General features: G+C 41.2%; 1 pseudogene; it reads right to left on the reverse strand.

Moving 5' to 3' along the window:
* Window positions 1-1,030: 1,030 nt before the first annotated feature.
* LOC106612404 (matrix metalloproteinase-23-like) lies at window positions 1,031-17,868 on the reverse strand (annotated as a pseudogene).
* Between the last annotated feature and the right edge of the window lie 1,142 nt (window positions 17,869-19,010).

Below are 19,010 nucleotides of genomic sequence, written 5' to 3' on the forward strand. Positions count from 1 at the left end.
AAAACATTGGCATTTTTCACTGATCTGCACATCCTACACCACATTTTAAGTGAGACAAAATCTAGAAAGTTCTAAAATGAACTTCTGCTTGAATGCATACGTATCCACCCCCTTTGCAACAATATTTGTTTACAATATTTCAGAATAAATACCCATCTTTGTAAGGTCCTTCAGTTAATCGATTTCAAGCAAAGAGTTAACCTCAAAGCTACCCTGGAGCTTTCAGAACATCTCATTAATACATTTGTAGGCAGGTACAGATAGGGGAGGGTCCTTTTAAGCATGGTCAAGTTAATAATTAAGCTGTGAATGATTTATCACATCACCCAGGCTCAGAAGAAGATAATGCAATGTCACGGTGAGACCATGGTGATTGTAAAATAGTTTCTTGGTTCGGATGGGGGGGAAAGATCAACAGTGCAGTCACTCCAATACTAGCAGGGTCAAAAGAAAAATGGTGCAAAGGCCACGTAAAACATATTCAGTCTGTTGAATGCCTGACACTGGATAAGCCGTTGACATTTCACCAAGACAATAACCCAAAATAAGACCAATGCTGCACTGGAGTGACTTGCCAAGATGTTCAATGTCTCTGAAACCCTGTTTTTACACAGTTCTAACATTTGTCCTGATCTAGTGCTGAAGATCCATGTTACAGTACTATTTACATTTAAAGGTAACTTCCGATTGAGTTGGTGGAGACTTTTTCAAAAAGTGGGTAAAACTGCTGTTAAAGGTGCTTCCACCAAGTATTGATTCTGGGGTACGAATAAATACCTTTTTTGAAAGGTTGTTGTGAATAAATCCCAATGTAATGTTTTTTTCCCCCTCTAAATGCAAGGCAAGTAATAGAAAACAGGGGAGAGAATACTTTCCATAAGCACTGTACACAGTGATAGCTGCATCATATTTACACCCTTTATCTCAAAACAAATTAGTATACTGTTAAGTGACACAGGACATAGAAATATCAACTCTGCCCTAGACATTTTAACAAAGTGAGATGTATCAATACAACAACTGCATAAAAATAACAGTCATCATGTTTAAAGGGTGAGCAAAGCTAGTCTTTCCTGACTGGATGTTAAAGTCTGACATTTCATTCATCATCAAGGACAAGGTTGAGTTCTGGGATCTATTCCATTTATGACCTGGATTCAAGAGGGTACTGTCAGAGTACACAGCCTGCTTGAAGTTAGACTCAGCCATATGACGACATCCTTCAAACCGGGGCAACTTCCAGTTTACAGACATCAACAACAGAATTTTGATGTGGTAAGACTGACACTATTGGCTCTAGAATAGAGGGTTGTTTCCATTGGTCAATTATATGTTGATTCCAAGGTTAACCTTAAGTTTTTTGTTTTTTTTTATCACACAAAGCTGTATTTTGAAAGCTCACAATCCCTGCGTGAATAAGGTCCAATATGTGGCAGTCTTGGCATATTTAATATTAGTAAGCAGGAAGTCGTCATGCTGTGTATGAGGATGTTGTATTGCTGAGTTCACCTATAATATTGTAATTGTTGCGGTGGGTTCGTCCTCTTTTCCTCCATGCCTCATTCTTTCCTTCCCAGCTCTCATTCTTCCCTCACTCTCTTCATTCAGCTCGGCTGTTCAGGCGGCTGACCCAGGAGTTTGCAGAGACCACATTGCCGCCACGATTGACGTGACAGATATAAGTGCCCTCGTTAAACTCGTTGGCGACGACACAGGAGGTCACGGTCCTTCATGGTGATGTAGCCAGGGATAGAGATCACGAGCTGCTCTCCATCCTTGTACCAACTAGAGCAAGGTCAAAGGTCATACCAGGGAAGAGCACGGGGAGAGAGGAATCAACAATTCAAATGTCATGTATGTCTAACAACCTTTGCCAGAAACATAGTCATAGTAAATAAGAAAAAACGACCTGCATGCTGTTTAAATGCTCCTATAAAAAGACCTGATAAAACGATGGGAGAATCCGACCAGTAATTATGGTATATAGTGGTCCAAGGTTGTCAAGCGGTCTAAGCCCCTGCCTTTGGAGCACATGTATTGTGTACTGCCATTGCGTGTATTGGTTTGAATCCAACACACTGCTCTAGCACCCTCTCTCCTCCTATCTACCTCTATCCTGTCCAATAAACACAAAAAAATACCATTTGTACATTACTGTATTTAGACTATTCTCTCACCTGACTTTGGGAGGCGATCTAGGATTCTTCGTCCCACAGCGGAAGCCCACAACCTTTCCACGAGGAACTATCTTGATCTTGACGTTGGCAGGCGGTGGACTTAGCGTGGTAACGGCCTCAAGAGGCTCTACAGGAAGTGAGTGAAATACCAGGATAGTCATAAGACTTCCCCCACAAGATATTCCTCTATGGCTTTTTCTCAATGAATCTTTCCTCAATTCCTCACATCCTCTTTCCTCACCTCCTTCTCAAAACAAATAGGAGAAGAAGGTATGAGGGAAGAGACCTTGGGCGTTCTCCAATATGGTTGAGAAAGAGGAGAAGAGAGGATGCGAGGAATCGTGTAAAGATTTGAAATATAGTTTATTGGGGATAAAACATATGCCACAGAGGTGTTATCAGTACAGTAGGAGATGGGATGACACAGGACACATCATTGGGCAAGCTAAAGCCTGAATGTTGGCAACATAGCACGTGGTTAAACATTTTAGTTATCCATTTAACAAATTCTGTCATTCAATGTGCCTTACAAATCCAGGCAGGTCCATAATTACACATCTGATTTGGAGACATAATCAATGGTAATTCATAGGAAAGACACCTACCAGGCAGCCAGTTTGTGTTAAAACGTCCAAAATCAGGCTAGATCCACATTTAACTATCAAGTCCTGATCCATTTGCTGGCTTAAGACAGTCCTAAAAGCATTCCATTAATCGGATCTCATGTAGATAGTGTATATGGAGATTGCAACTTTAAATTCCAACTGGTGAACTGCGGTGTAGTTAAAGTCATGTCCAATCAAGAGTGGACAATATGACTGTCTGACCATAGCAGAGATCACATCGTCGGGCACAGTGTTTCTTCATGAAGCTCTTCCTCCTTTCGCAGAATCCAAGGCGAGCCCATGGATCACACACGCGCTTCTTGTCCATGCATCCTGGAATACAACACATATATAGACATTTGTGGTATTAATGCTTTCTTAGTGTTATGTCTTATACCTGTGTAATAAAACTGTAATTACTCGTGTAGCAATAACATTGTATTAACATGTTACATAGTACTGTAGTAATTGTATTGCTATCGTGTTGTAATTGCATAATGAGTTGAGCGTGAATTTGAACAGAGAATGTTAATACAAATGTTTAGACAATATTAAAACAATGTTAGAAATTACATCATTACAATAAATGTATACAAAAAAAATAGAAAGTCTTGATTTATCATCATAAACAAACAAAACAAACATGTTTGATCTGTGTGTTCCTTTACCATAGAGGCGCTGGATTCCCAGATGTCGTCCTGAGCAATGTTCCTCTGGCCCGTGTAGGTGGCATTGGGGTGCATCAGGGCCTGGGGGTCACGGGAGTGCCACAGCCCCAGGGCGTGCCCAATCTCATGAGCCGCCACCTGTACCAGGTCATTCAACCACACACCTGGGGAAGGGAACAGACCCAATTAGGCACGTGCACAAATTATATCAAAGAACAAGGGGGATTGGGATCCCTGGATAGAATACATAGTCATGTGATCAGTCTTGTGTATATGGTGTGTGATTTGAGATAACATGTAGATTCTAGAATGGTGTGTTGGTATATACAGGTAACTGCCAAAATAAAGGAAACATTTGAGTAAATGAGGGATCAAAGTATATTGAAAGCAGGTGCTTCTACACAGGTGTAGTTTTCAGAGTTAATTAAGAAAGTAATGCTTAAGGTTATGCATATAAATGCTCAGTTAACCATTATTTTGGATACCATGGCTAGAACAAGATATCTCAGTGACTTTAAAAGAGGGGTCTCAAAGGAGCTTAGGGGATTTAAAGTGTGTGTGTGTGCACGCGCATCTCACAGTCACCAGATTTCAACCCATTTGAAAACTTATGGGAGATTCTGTAGCGGCGGCTGACAGCCAACATCAACAAAATTACGGAATTTCTTGTGGAACAATGTTGCTGCATCCCTCCAATAGAGTTCCAGACACTTGTAGAATCTATGCCAGAGGCGTCACGCCCCCTCATATTTGTCCTGTTAAAAAATATATATATATATATATATACACTACCGTTCAAAGGTTTGGTGTCACTTAGAAATTCCCTTGTTTTCCATGAAAACATACATGAAATTAGTTGCGAAATGAATAGGAAATCTAGTCAAGACATTGACAATGTTATAAATAATAATTGTGTCCTTTAAAATTTGCTTTCGTCAAAGAATCCTCCATTTGCAGCAATTACAGCCTTGCAGACCTTTGGCATTCTAGTGGACAGTTTGTTGAGGTAATCTGAAGAGATTTCACCCCATGCTTCCTGAGGCACCTCCCACAAGTTGGATTGGCTTGATGGGCACTTCTTACATACCATACGGTCAAGCTGCTCCCACAACAGCTCAATAGGGTTGAGATCCGGTGACAGTACTGGCCACTCCATTATAGACAGAATACCAGCTGACTGCTTCTTCCCTAAACAGTTCTTGCATAGATTGGAGCTGTACTTTGGGTCATTGTCCTGTTGTAGAAGGAAATTGGTTCCAATTAAGCGCCATCCACAGGGTATGGCATGGCGTTGCAAAATGGAGTGATAGCCTTCCTTCTTCAAGATCCCTTTTACCCTGTACAAATCTCCAACTGTACCACCCCCAAAGCATCCCCCAGACCATCACATTGCCTCCACCATGCTTGACAGATGGCGTCAAGCACTTCTCTAGCATCTTTACATTTTTTTCTGCGACTCACGAATGTTCTTTGTGATCCGAACACCTCAAACTTAGATTCGTCTGTCCATAACACTTATTTACAATCTTCCAGTGTTTTGCCCATCCTAATCTTTTATTTTTATTGGCCAGTCTGAGATATGGCTTTTTCTTTGCAACTCTGCCTAGAATGCCAGCATCCCGGAGTCGCCTCTTCACTGTTGACGTTGAGACTGATGTTTTGCGGGTACTATTTAATGAAGCTCCCAGTTGAGGACTTGAGGCATCTGTTTCTCAAACTAGACACTCTAATGTACACTCTAATGTCCTCTTGCTCAGTTGTGCACCGGAGCCTCCCACTCTTTTTATTCTGGTTGGAGCCAGTTTGTGCTGTTGTGTGAAGGGAGGCTATTCCATGCAATTTCTCGTATGAAATAGCCTTCATTTCTCAGAACAAGAATAGCCTGACGAGTTTCATAAAAAAGGTATTTGTTTCTGGCCATTTTGAGCCTGTAATCGAACCCACAAATGCTGATGCTCCAGATACTCAACTAGTCTAAAGAAGGCCAGTTTTATTGCTTCTTTAAATCAGAAAAGTTTTCAGCTGTGCTAACGTAATTCCAAAAGGATTTTCTAATGATCAATTAGCCTTTTTAAAATGATCAACTTGGATTAGCTAACACAACGTGCCATTGGAACACAGGAGTGATGGTTGCAGTTAATAGGCCTCTGTCATTTACAACATTAACAATGTCTACACTTTATTTTTGATAAATTTCATGTTATTTTAATGGACAATTTATTTTGCTTTTCTTTCAAAAACATGGACATTTCTAAGTGACCCCAAACTTTTGAACGGTAGTATGTGTGTGTGTGTGTGTGTGTGTGTGTGTGTGTGTGTGTGTGTGTGTGTGTGTGTGTGTGTGTGTGTGTGTGTATATATATATACACACACACACAGTTGAAGTCGGAAGTTTACACACACCTTAGCCAAATACATTTAAACTCAGTATTTAACAATTCCTGACATTTAAAACTTCTTATGGGCAGGTGGGACGGTAGCGTCCCACCTGGCCAACATCCGGTGAAATTGCAGAGCGCGAAATTCAAATGACTGTACTATAAATATTTAACTTTCAAAATATCACAAGTGTAATACATCAAAATAAAGCTTAACCTCTTGTTAATCCAGCCGCTGTGTCAGATTTCAAAAAGGCTTTACAGCGAAAGCAAACCATGCAATTATCTGAGGACAGCGCCCCGCATACAAACACATGAAAAACATATTATAACCAGGCAGGTGCGACACGAAAGTCAGAAATTGCGATATAAAAAATACCTTACCTTTGATGATCTTCTTCTGTTGGCACTCCAAAAGGTCCCAGTTACATCACACATGGTCCTTTTGTTCGATAATGTCCTTCTTTATATCCATAAAAACTCAGTTTAGCTGGCGCGCTTCAGTCAATAATCCACCCAGTTTCCCTGCATCAAAACGCATACAAATTGAATCCCAAACGTTACTAATACATTTTTCCAAACAAGTCAAACAACGTTTATAATCAAACCTTAGGTACCTTAACCTGTTATGGATAGGGGGCAGTATTTTCACGGCCGGATAAAAAACGTACCCGATTGAATCTGATTATTACTACTGCCCAGAAACTAGAATATGCATATAATTATTAGCTTTGGATGGAAAACACTCCAAAGTTTCTAAAACTGTTTGAATGGTGTCTGTGAGTGTAACAGAACTCATTTGGCAGGCCAAAACCTGAGAAGATTCTGTACAGGAAGTACCCGGTCTGACCATTTCTTGGCCTTCTTGATTATCTCTATCCAAAACAGGGGATCTCTGCTGTTACATGACACTTCCTACGGCTCCCATGGGCTCTCAGAAGGCGGCAAAAAGCTGAATCGTGGCTTTGCAGGCTCAGGCTGAAAAACATTAGCGCGTTTGGATAGTGGCCGGTCACAGTACTATGAGACTCAGGCTCGTGCACGAGTCGACTCCATGTTTACTTTCTCTATCTTTGAACGAAAACCACCACTCCCGGTCGGAATATTATCGCTTTTTTACGAGAAAAATTGCATAAAAATGTATTTTAAACAGCGGTTGACATGCTTCGAAGTACGGTAATGGAATATTTAGAATTTTTTTGTCACGAAACGCGTCGGGCGCGTAACCCTTCGTCACCCTTGGATAGTGAGTGTCTTGAACGCACGAACAAAACGCCGCTATTTGGATATAACTATGGATTATTTTGAACCAAACCAACATTTGTTATTGAAGTAGAAGTCCTGGGAGTGCATTCTGACGAAGAACACCAAAGATAATCAAACTTTTCTAATAGTAAATCGGAGTTTGGTCAGGGCTAAACTTGGTGAGTGTCAAAATAGCTAGCCGTGATGGCTGGGCTATCTACTCAGAATATTGCAAAATGTGCTTTCACCGAAAAGCTATTTTAAAATCGGACACCTCGATTGCACAAAGGAGTTCTGTATCTATAATTCTTAAAATATTTGTTATGTATTTTGTCAACGTTTATCATGAGTAATTTAGTAAATTCACCGGAGGTTTGCGGGGGTATGCTAGTTCTGAACGTCACATGCTAATGTAAAAAGCTGGTTTTTGGATATAAATATGAACTTGATTGAACAAAACATGCATGTATTGTATAACATAATGTCCTAAGATTGTCATCTGATGAAGATCATCAAAGGTTAGTGCTGCATTTAGCTGTGATTTGGGTTTATGTGACATTCTATGCTAGCTTGAAAAATGGGTGTCTGATTATTTCTGGCTGGGTACTCTGCTGACATAATCTAATGTTTTGCTTTCGCTGTAAAGCCTTTTTGAAATCGGACAGTGTGGTTAGATAAAGGAGAGTCTTGTCTTTAAAATGGTGAAAAATGGTCATATGTTTGAAAAATTGAAGTTTTGGGTTTTTTGAGGAATTTGTAATTCGCGCCACGCCATTGGATATTGGAGCAGGTGTTCCGCTAGCGGAACGTCTAGATGTAAGAGGTTAATACGTAAATAAACGATAAAATTTAAGATGGAGAATCGTTAGTCTTTACCGGAGAAAAATACCAAAGAATGCGCTCTCTTCCACGCGCTTGGAAACACTACTGCCAAAATGGGAGCCACCTAGTAAAACAACAATTTCTGGGTGATTTTTCCAAAAACCAGCCTGAAACACTTTCTAAAGACTGTTGACATCTAGTGGAAGCCCTAGGAACTGCAATCTGGGAGGACTTGGCCTTATAATAAAAGTGAAAGCCATTGAAAATAATGGTAGGCTGGATTTTTTGGGGAGGGGGAGATGGTTTGTCCTCGGGGTTTCGCCTGCCATATCAGTTCTGTTATACTCACAGACATAATTTTAACCGTTTTAGAAACTATAGAGTGTTTTCTATGCAAATCTACCAATTATATTCAGATCCAAGCTTCTGGGCCTGAGTAACAGGCAGTTTATTTTGGGCGCGCTTTTCATCTGGACGTCAAAATACTGCCCCCTACCCAAGAGAGGTTAATCCTAGTAAAAATTCCCTGTCTTAAGTCAGTTAGGATCACCACTTTATTTTAAGAATGTGAAATGTCAGAATAATAGTAGAGAGAATGATTTATTTCAGTTTTTATTTCTTTCATCACATTCCCAGTGGGTCAGAAGTTTACATACACTCAATTTGTTTACCTTGGGTCAAACGTTTCGAGTAGCCTTCCACAAGCTTCCCACAATAATTTGGGTGAATTTTGGCCCATTACTCCTGACAGAGCTGATAAAACTGAGTCAGGTTTGTAGGCCTCTTTGCTTGCACACACTTTTTCAGTTCTGCCCACACATTTTCTATAGGATTGAGGTCAGGGCTTTGTGATGACCACTCCAATACCTTGACTTTGTTGTCCTTAAGCCATTTTGCCACAACTTTGGAAGTATGCTTGGGGTCATTGTCCATTTGGAAGACCCAATTGCGACCAAGCTTTAACTTCCTGACTGATGTCTTGAGATGTTGCTTCAATATATCCACATAGTTTTCCTTCCTCGAGATGCCATCTATTTTGTGAAGTGCACCAGTCCCTCCTGCAGCCAAGCACCCCCACAACATGATGCTGCTACCCCCGTGCTTCATGGTTGGAACGTTCTTCGGCTTGCAAGCCTCCCCCTTTTTCCTCCAAACATAACGATGGTCATTATGGCCAAACAGTTCTATTTTTGTTTCATGAAACCAGAGGACATTTCTCCAAAAAGTACGATCTTTGTCCTCATGTGCAGTTGCAAACCGTAGTCTGGCTTTTTTATGGCGGTTTTGGAGCAGTGGCTTCTTCCTTGCTGCGCGGCCTTTCAGGTTATGTCGATATAGGACTCGATTTACTGTGGATATATATACTTTTGTACCTGTTTCCTCCAGCATCTTCACAAGGTCCTTTGCTGTTGTTCTGTGATTGATTTGCACTTTTCGCACCGAAGTGCGTTAATCTCTAGGAGACAAAACGCGTCTCCTTCCTGAGTGGTATGACAGCAGCGTGGTCCCATGGTGTTTATACTTGCGTACTATTGTTTGTGCAGATGAACGTGGTACCTTAAGGCATTTGGAAATTGCTCCCCAGGATGAACCAGACTTGTGGAGGTATACAATTTTTTTCTGAGGTATTGGCTGATTTCTTTTGATTTTCCCATGATGTCAAGCAAAGAGGCACTGAGTTTGTAGGTAGGCCTTGAAATACATCCACAGGTACACCTCCAATTGACTCAAATTATGTCAATTAGTCTATCAGAAGCTTCTAAAGCCATGACATCATTTTCTGGAATTTTCCAAGCTGTTTAAAGGCAATTTAGTGTATGTAAACTGCTGACCCACTGGAATTGTCATACAGTGAATTATTAAGTGAAATAATCTGTCTGTAAACAATTGTTGGAAATATTACTTGTGTGTCATGCACAAAGTAGATATCCTAACCAACTTGCCAAAACTAGTTTGATAACAAGAAATTTGTGGAGTGGTTGAAAAATGAGTGTTAATGACCCCAACCTAAGTGCATGTCAACTTCTGACTTCAAGTCTGTCTGTCTGTCTGTATATATATATATATATAGCACCAGTCAAAAGTTTGGACACCTCATTCAAGGTTGTTCTTTATTTTTACTATTTTCTACATTGTAGAAAAATAGTGAAGACATCAAAACTATGAAATAACACATATGGAATCATGTAGTAACCAAAAAAAGTGTTAAACAAATCAAAATATATTTCACATGAGATTCTTCAAAGTATCCACTCTTTGCCTTGATGGCAGCTTTGCACACTCTTGGCATTCTCTCAACCAGCTTCATGGGGAATGGATTAAATTGAGAATTTGTGTCACTGATCTACACACAATAGCCCATAATTTCTTAGCAGAATTATGTTTTTAGAAAGGTTTACAAATTAATAAAAAATGTCAAGCTGAAATGTCTTATATCAACCCTTTTGTTATGGCAAGCCACAGATAAAGTTGCATGAAGTCACTGTGTGCAATAATATTGTAAATGACTACCCCATTTCTGTACCCCGCACATACAAAAGGTTCCACGGTCGAGCAGTGAATTTCAAGCAAGAATTCAACCACAAAGACCATGGAGTTTTCCAATGGTTCGCAAAGAAGAGCACCTATTGGTAGAAAAAACCATTGATTATACTTTTGAGCATGATGCAATTATTAATTACACTTTGGATGGTGTATCAATACACCCAGTCACTAAAAAGATACAGGCACCCTTCCTAAATCAGTTGCTGGAGAGGAAGGAAACCGCTCAGAGATTTCACCATGAGGCCAATGGTGATTTTAAAACAGTTATCTCCTATCATAGCCATTAAACTCTGAGGATGGATCAACAATATTGTAGTTACTCCACAATACTAAAAGTCTGTACAGAATAAAAATATTCCAAAACATGCATCTTGTTTGTAATAAAGTAAAACTGCAAAAGAAATTGGCAAATAAATTAACTTTGTCCTGAATACAAAGCATTATGTTTGGGGTTAAATCCAACAACACATGGTACCACTCTTCATATTTTAGCATGGTGGTGGCTGCATCATGTTATGGGTATGCTTGTCATCGGCAAGGACTAGAGCGTTTAAAAAAAAGAAATAAACGGAATAAAGCTAAGCACAAGCAAAATCCTAGAGGAAAACCAGGTTCAGTCTGCTTTCCAACAGATACTGGTAGACAAAATCAACTTTCAACAGGACAATAACCTAAAACACAAGGCCAAAGACACTGGAGTTACTTATCAAGACAACAGTTAATGTTCCTGAGTAGCCTAGTTACAGTTTTGACTTAAATCGTCTTGAAAATCTATGGCAATACTTGAACATGGATGTCTAGCAATGATCAACAACAAATTTGACAAAGCTTGAAGAATTGCTTTAAGAATAATGGGCAAATATTGTACAATCCCGGTGGGCAAAGCTCTTAGAGACTCACAGCTGTAATCACTGCCAAAGGTGATTCTAACATTTATTGACCCAGGGGGTGGAATACTTATCTAATCAAGATATTTTAAATGTCCACTTTTCATATAGTATTTTGTGTAGATTGCTGACAAAATTTAATCTCACTTTTTAACACAACAAAATGTTTTTAAAAAGTCAAGGGGTGTGAATACTTTACTCTATATATGCTTTTGTTTGTTTGTTTATCTGTAATACTACTAGCCAACTAGCAATTTCATGAAGTTGGCTTTAGCTAGCCCAGATAGGGTCCCAATCTCCCAACCTCATAACAAGCTACTAAGAAGCCATTTCAGGCTATCAATCAAGTTAGAGTAGCTAGCTTGACTAACGATTTTTGCTGGCATGCCTGCTGGCAAGGTTGGTAGACTTTAGAAAAGCAAGCAACTATTAAATGTACTGAGTAAGACTCACAGGCTTTCAATCTTTTACCCAAAGGCTGTTTTAGGTGTTTGAAAAGCTAGAGAGGGTCTGCAGAGAAGAATGGGAGAAACTCCCCAAATACAGGTGTGCCAAGCTTGTAGCATCATACCCAAGAAGACTCGATGCTGTAATCGCTGCCAAAGGTGCTTCAACAAATTACTGAGTAAAGGGTCTGAATACTTATGTAAATGTGATATCAGTTTTTTATTTGTAATAAATGTGCAACATTTTCTAAAACCTATTTTGCTTTGTCAATATGGGGTATTGTGTGTAGATTGATGAGGGGGAAAAACAACCTTTTTAGAATTAGGCTGTAACGTAACAAAATGTGGAAAAAGTCAAGAGGTCTGAATACTGTCCGAATGCACTGTATGTGTGATGTGTCTATATTCTGTATTTTTTTTGTTTGTTGTTGTTATTATTTGCTGTGCTTATAAAATGTAATTATTGAATGTCACATGAAAGATTTATTTAATGTGAAAACCAATAAATAAAATGTTCCGCCCCAAAAAAAGGACAAGGGGGCTAACGGAAGTATGTTCGATTTAGCTCGTCTCGCGAGCAGAGTTGGCACAAAAGTGAAAACTCTTCGCGCCCATCTACCACACAATATCAAGTGCATCTACCCAGCAGGCAAAATGTGGCAAATGACAACTTAATGATGTCCTTCTCTGGTTGTAAACTGGTTTTCTGGTTGAGGATACATCAACCAGATTATAACCAACTGGTCTCTGTTACAACCAGGTAAAGAGATTTCTTTCAAGATTATATCTGATAAAAACATCTAAAATGATGTCACAGACGTCAATCGATTCCTTTGAAATCCATGGGTGGGAGAAAGTGAATGAGTACACTTTTTGGGGGTAGGGTAGCGAATCGGAGCACAGACAGACAGAAAGTAGATATTATTTGCACCTTGTTTCCAGCTGAAGTGGGACCTCCCCAGGATCCAGAACTCATGATTGTCAAATTGGATCTCCCCGCGTGGGGGCAGGAAGGCATGGGCCAACTCCCCGTTTAGCCCATCAAAACAGGGATGCAATGGAGACCACCAGCAGTCTGTGTGGTTCCATGTGTAGAAGCCTGGAAGCATGTGCGCACACACACACACACACACACACACACACACACACACACACACACACACACACACACACACACACACACACACACACACACACACACACACACACACACACACACACACACACACACACACACACACACACCAGGGGGTTGTCATGACGTTGCCCTGTTGGGTGAGGTTTATGACCCCCACATAAGTACATTTCCCCCTTTTCTCTCCACTCTACAGAATGGACTCCTGAAAAGCCCTGTGTTACCACAGAGAAAGTCCAGCAGTCCTGACATTTCTGGAACTAAATGTTAATTTCGTTAGGTTGTAGGTGAAATTAGCCCTTTTAAACATCTGGACACCAGTCCTCACGTCATCGGGAACTGAGGTTGACTTCCGTCAACGGGCTTTTGTACTGGGGGAGAGAAGGGCGTGTTTCATAGTTCTCAACCAATGTCTGTTCACTTGGGTGTGGCCACTGAGTGAGCATAAGTTTACTTATGAAAACAATTATCTAATTTAGAAGCTAAAATCACATTTCGTCTTCTCACAAATAGTTTCATATTTAAACATTTAAATTGCACATCAGTTCCATGTGAATATAACTAGAATGTGTAGACTTTCCAAGATACAATTTGTTGTCCTATCATCAGATATAATGTCCCAGACAACAACTGATCTGACATCATATTCTTTAAAAGGGCGAATTTCAATGTGGAGGTGACGATCACCACGCTGGAATGGTGAATTTCGACTAGACCTGCCAGAATACAGCGCGAGCTGATTATGGCAACTTGGTAGGAACTTTGAATGATTATTCACTAAAGAAGAAGTGATACCTCCTAGACGTCGGGTTATCAGCTGCAGCTGTAAACGTACATGGCCTAGGAAAGGACAGACAATCTCAGAAGAACGATATCCGCTCTACAACACTACGACCAGAAAGATTCTTCAAAGAACAATGGCGATCTCTGCTGGGCAAACCAGTCTTCCTTCTTCGACCCATCTATCAAAACGCAACTCAGAGTAAATATATATCATGCATTTTCCTCTTCCGAATGGGCGGTTATTAGAATGCATAAGATTCTGTATTTACGGTAGCATAGCTTCTCAAGGTCCGATATAGACCTAATCCCCTTTGTCCCTCAGTCTTCCCGCTCTTTCATTCAAACCCTTTCTTTGTGTAACCAGCCATCATATCGGTTTCATCCGGACTTTTTCTTTTATGACATGATTATTAATCGATGTATGATCTATCCTGTGCATATATATGTAACTCTGTGTGATAATTTAGGTATTTAGTAAACAAATCATTACGCCAATTTTTGTATTACTGATTCAACTTGTTAGCCAGGGTTCGTGCAGATAACCAAGAAAATTACGACGTTCAGATGAGACTGAATAAGGTGACGATTAATAATTGACTGCTATTGATATAAAAGACCTTCAGATCTTTAAGAGTTTATTCAGAAGACAGCAGCTCTATAAACACTTCTGTGGTTCCCCAGGTTATTAACAAGTTAATTGTTGCATGGTTTAATTCAAATCACGTAATTAAATGTTAGCCTGTTATGGATAGGGGGCAGTATTTTCACGGCCGGATAAAAAACGTACCCGATTTGATCTGGTTATTACTTCTGCCCAGAAATTAGAATATGCATATAATTAGTAGCTTTGGATAGAAAACACTCCAAAGTTTCTAAAACTGTTTGAATAGTGTCTGTGAGTATAACAGAACTCAAATGGCAGGCCAAAACCTGAGAAGATCCTGTACAGGAAGTAGCCTGTCTGACCATTTCTTGGCCTTCTTTGTCATCTCTATCCAAAACAAAGGATCTCTGCTGTAACGTGACACTTTCTAAGGCTCCCATAGGCTCTCAGAAGGCGCCAGAACGTTGAATGATGACTCTGCAGTTACTGGCTGAAAAACAGTAGCGCATTTGGTAAGTGGTCGATCTGAGAACAATGACACGGGTGCGCGCGTGCACGTGAAGAGTCCATTTTAGATTTTGAGTCTTTGAACGGAAAGGACGTCTCCCGGTCAGAATATTATCGCTTTTTTACGAGAAAAATCGCATAAAAATTTATTTTAAACAGCGTTTGACATGCTTCGAAGTACGGTAATGGAATATTTCGAATTTTTTTGTCACGATACGCGTCGCTATTTGGATATAACTATGGATTATTTGGAACCAAACCAACATTTGTTGTTGAAGTAGAAGTCCTGGGAGTGCATTCTGACGAAGAACAGCAAAGGTAATCCAATTTTTCTTATAGTAAATCTGAGTTTGGTGAGTACCAAACTTGGTGGGTGTCAAATTAGCTAGCCCGTGATGGCGAGCTATCTACTCAGAATATTGCAAAATGTGCTTTCACCGAAAAGCTATTTTAAAATCGGACACCGCGATTGCATAAAGGAGTTCTGTATCTATAATTCTTAAAATAATTGTTATGTTTTTTGTGAACGTTTATCGTGAGTAATTTAGTAAATTCACCGGAAGTGTTCGGTGGGAATGCTAGTTCTGAACGTCACATGCTAATGTAAAAAGCTGGTTTTTGATATAAATATGTACTTGATTGAACAAAACATGCATGTATTGTATAACATAATGTCCTAGGAGTGTCATCTGATGAAGATCATCAAAGGTTAGTGCTGCATTTAGCTGTGGTTTTGGTTTTTGTGACATTATATGCTAGCTTGAAAAATGGGTGTCTGATTATTTCTGGCTGGGTACTCTGCTGATATAATCTAATGTTTTGCTTTCGTTGTAAAGCCTTTTTGAAATCGGACAGTGTGGTTAGATAAAGGAGAGTCTTGTCTTTAAAATTGTGTAAAATAGTCATATGTTTGAAAAATTGAAGTTTTCGGATTTTCGAGGAGTTTGTATTTCGGAACGTCTAGATGTAAGAAGTTAGGTACTCGATTTGATAAAATAGTATGTCATCTCATTTAATCATACTAGAGACACAACAGGGTATTAAAGACTTAACAAATATTGAGATACTCACACACACCCTTATCTTAAGGTCTCACCCATAGTGATACAATGTGGTTCTAATGAATTATGTGGTCTCACCGATGATAATGTCAGCACTCTTGTTGGGGTTTTTTATTTTGGCGAAGTAGAGAGGGGACACGTCGCTCCACTTAGAGAACGCAATGTTGATGGCCTGACGGGTGTCATCTTTGTTCAGCGTGTTGGGAAACTTCACGATCCTGACAGATGTGAACGGACACGCAGACAAACAGACAAACATAGACAGACAGACATACAGATGTAAACAGAAAGACAGACAGGAAAGTGACAGACAATGCGACTAACTTGGATTCCCAAAAACACAGCGCTGTTCCCTTTCAGTCAGTCACTCAGTATAACATTATGGGGAGTCAATGACCAACTATATTCACCTGAAAAAACTGAAATCGCCCAATGGGCGATGGATGCCAAGCCAACCCCCAGAAGTCCTGCCTTCCTGACTATAATACCGGGGCTCACATCCATTTCCTCAATTCTTCTCTCTTCAGCCCGCCTGAAGGAAGACCGTGTAATGCAAATGACAAACTTTTCAAGCACACGAAGACTATGAGATTCAACTCTGTCGCTGATGCGCTAGAGGCGACCTGCGATTCCCCTTATTCTGCCAGGCTGGTGCTACCAGGTTATGGTGAGTTCATGAATGTACAGTATGGAGGAGGCGGGGCTCATTTGGACACCACCGATGGATGGAAAGCTGCCGAGTTACTTAGCTCCAGAGGCTAATCAGTGATTCTGAATAAACAGTCCCGGTTCTAGGCGGAACAGTTGGACAAAGTATACCAGGCTGAGGGTGTGGTTCTTGAAAGGGACAGGCGGCAGTATTTGGATGAGCCAGTTTCGCCAACAAGGTTGTTTGGCTCTGCTATGGAGTCCTTATAGGCCTGTTTCGAGAAGAAACAAAAACAGGACCCAGCTCTACAGGTCCCTTTCCCACGAAAGATCCTTTGTGGGGGCAGCTTTGCAGTTCCAGGAAAGAGTCCAGGCCAGAGGCTGGCATTGAGGTTGGTTTTTGACCGTATTGGTGTTTCTGGGAAGCAGCGGAAGTCTTGGCACAGATGCTGTGCTGGGTCGAAGGAGAGTGGGGCGAAAGCTGATTCTTCCGCGGCGTGGGGGAATGAGCAGACCTCACGACCCTAGCTTGAGGCCGGGGGAGGGGCATGCTCTCGGAGCCCTCCTCCACATTTACTAATGGCAACAGTGCTTTCAAGTGGCTCGGTCAATGGGGGCAAGTTACTGGTTGCCAAAGACCCCAAACCCGGTGTTGGCTGGGTATCAGAATGGCGGTACCACGAAAGCACAGTGTTTCTACCCAAGGTTTCTCTGCGTTCAGGGGTATCGAGAGTACGGCATCGTCCAGATGTGGGCATAATAAACAAAGTTCATTCCCCACATTCAGACACACGGTTGTTAAGGGTGGTGGATATGAAAACAAGTATGAAAGAAAAATTATAAAACACAGTACCAGTCAAAAGTTTGGACACACCTACTCATTCAAGGGTTTTTCTTGATTTTTACTATTTTCTACATTGTAGAAGAATAGTGAAGACATCAATACTATGAAATAACACATATGGAATCATGTAGACAAATCAAAATATATTTTATATTTGAAATTCTTCAAAGTAGCCACCCTTTGCCTTGATGACAGCTTTGCACACTATTGGCATTAATTGGTTTTGCAAGTTCAAAATGCTCACACTTTGCTGGCTATTGCAGTCAGCGCATCCCTGTGATTGGTTCATGTCCATAGATCTGAAGGATACGTACTTTCATGTGGCTATACATCTTCCACACAGAAAGTTCCGGAGGTTTCATTTCGAGGGTGTAGCCTATGAATTTCTGGTCCTGCCTTTTGGACTTTATCTCCCCGCACCTTTTCTATGATGCTGTGCCAGGGGATCAGAGTATTGGCCTATCTGGACGATTAGCTGGTCGTAGTGGAGTCGAGGGTACAGGTGGAGCTCCATATTGCCACACTGGTTTCCCATATTCAGTCTCTGGGGTTCAGAGTGAATCACAGGAAAAGTGGTTTGACTCAGCATGTTCAATTCCTGGACTCAGTTCTGAATCATGCGTTTTGGTCCCAACAAAGTAGGTTCGCATTCCAGCTCTTCTGGTACAGTTCTTTTATGATAGCTATTGTGTCTCTAGGACTTCTGTTGATATGTCTGTTTCAGTGCTGTTGATGAGTCTGTTTTGCGGGTTCTCTGTTGCAGGTGGTTCTCATGGGCCGGGTAATGTCCCGCAGGGTGCTCATGACAGACGCATCCTTTATGAGATGGGGAGTACTGTGTGTGGGCTACTCAAAGAGGGATTTGGTCAACAGCATAAAGGGAGTTGCATATCAATTACCTAGAGCTACTGACTGTTTCGCTGGTGCTGAGACGTTTCCTTCCAATGTTGGAAGGCCAGTATGTGATGGTAAGGTCCGACAAACAGGACGGCGGTGGCGTACATCAACAGTCAGGGGGGGACACGGTCTCGCTCTCTCCTAAACCTGGCCCGTTATTTGCTCGTATGGAGCAGTGCGCATTTCCTGTCACTCAGGGCGATGTATCTTCCTGGATCTATCAACTTGGGTGCGGATCTACTTTCCGGGGGGGGGGGGGGGGGGGTCCTATTGCACCCCTCAATGGTTGCCCAGATATGGAACCGGTTCGACAGGGCCTACGTAGATCTTTACGCTTCGTGAGAAAACACATGTTGTCATCTGTTCTTCTCAATGAGGGATCTGGGCACTCCGTTGGGAACAGATGCTTTGGCGCATCAGTGTCCTAGGATCCTGCTCTGTGCATTTCCTCCGGTGGACCTGATTCAGGCCACCATGGAGAGGGTCCGTCAGGAGGGTCAGTTGATGATTCTGGCTGCTCCCTGTTGGCCCAGACAACCCTGGTTCCCGGAGATCATCCGCCTGTTGGGTGGGGACCCGTGTTGGGTTCTGTGTCGTTGGGATCTATTGTCCCAGGTACACGGGAGTTTGGCACCCACAACTGCAGATATGGGATTTGCGGGTTTGGCCTCTGAAAGGTTGAATTTGAAGGCTAGGGGTTTACCATCGAACATGATTACGACTATACAGTCAGTACGTGTGTCCTCTACAAGAGGGTTG

This window comes from Salmo salar, chromosome 09 (genome assembly GCF_965601325.2).
Source record: "Salmo salar chromosome 09, fSalSal1, whole genome shotgun sequence".
In the NCBI taxonomy this organism is placed as follows: Eukaryota; Metazoa; Chordata; class Actinopteri; order Salmoniformes; family Salmonidae; genus Salmo; species Salmo salar.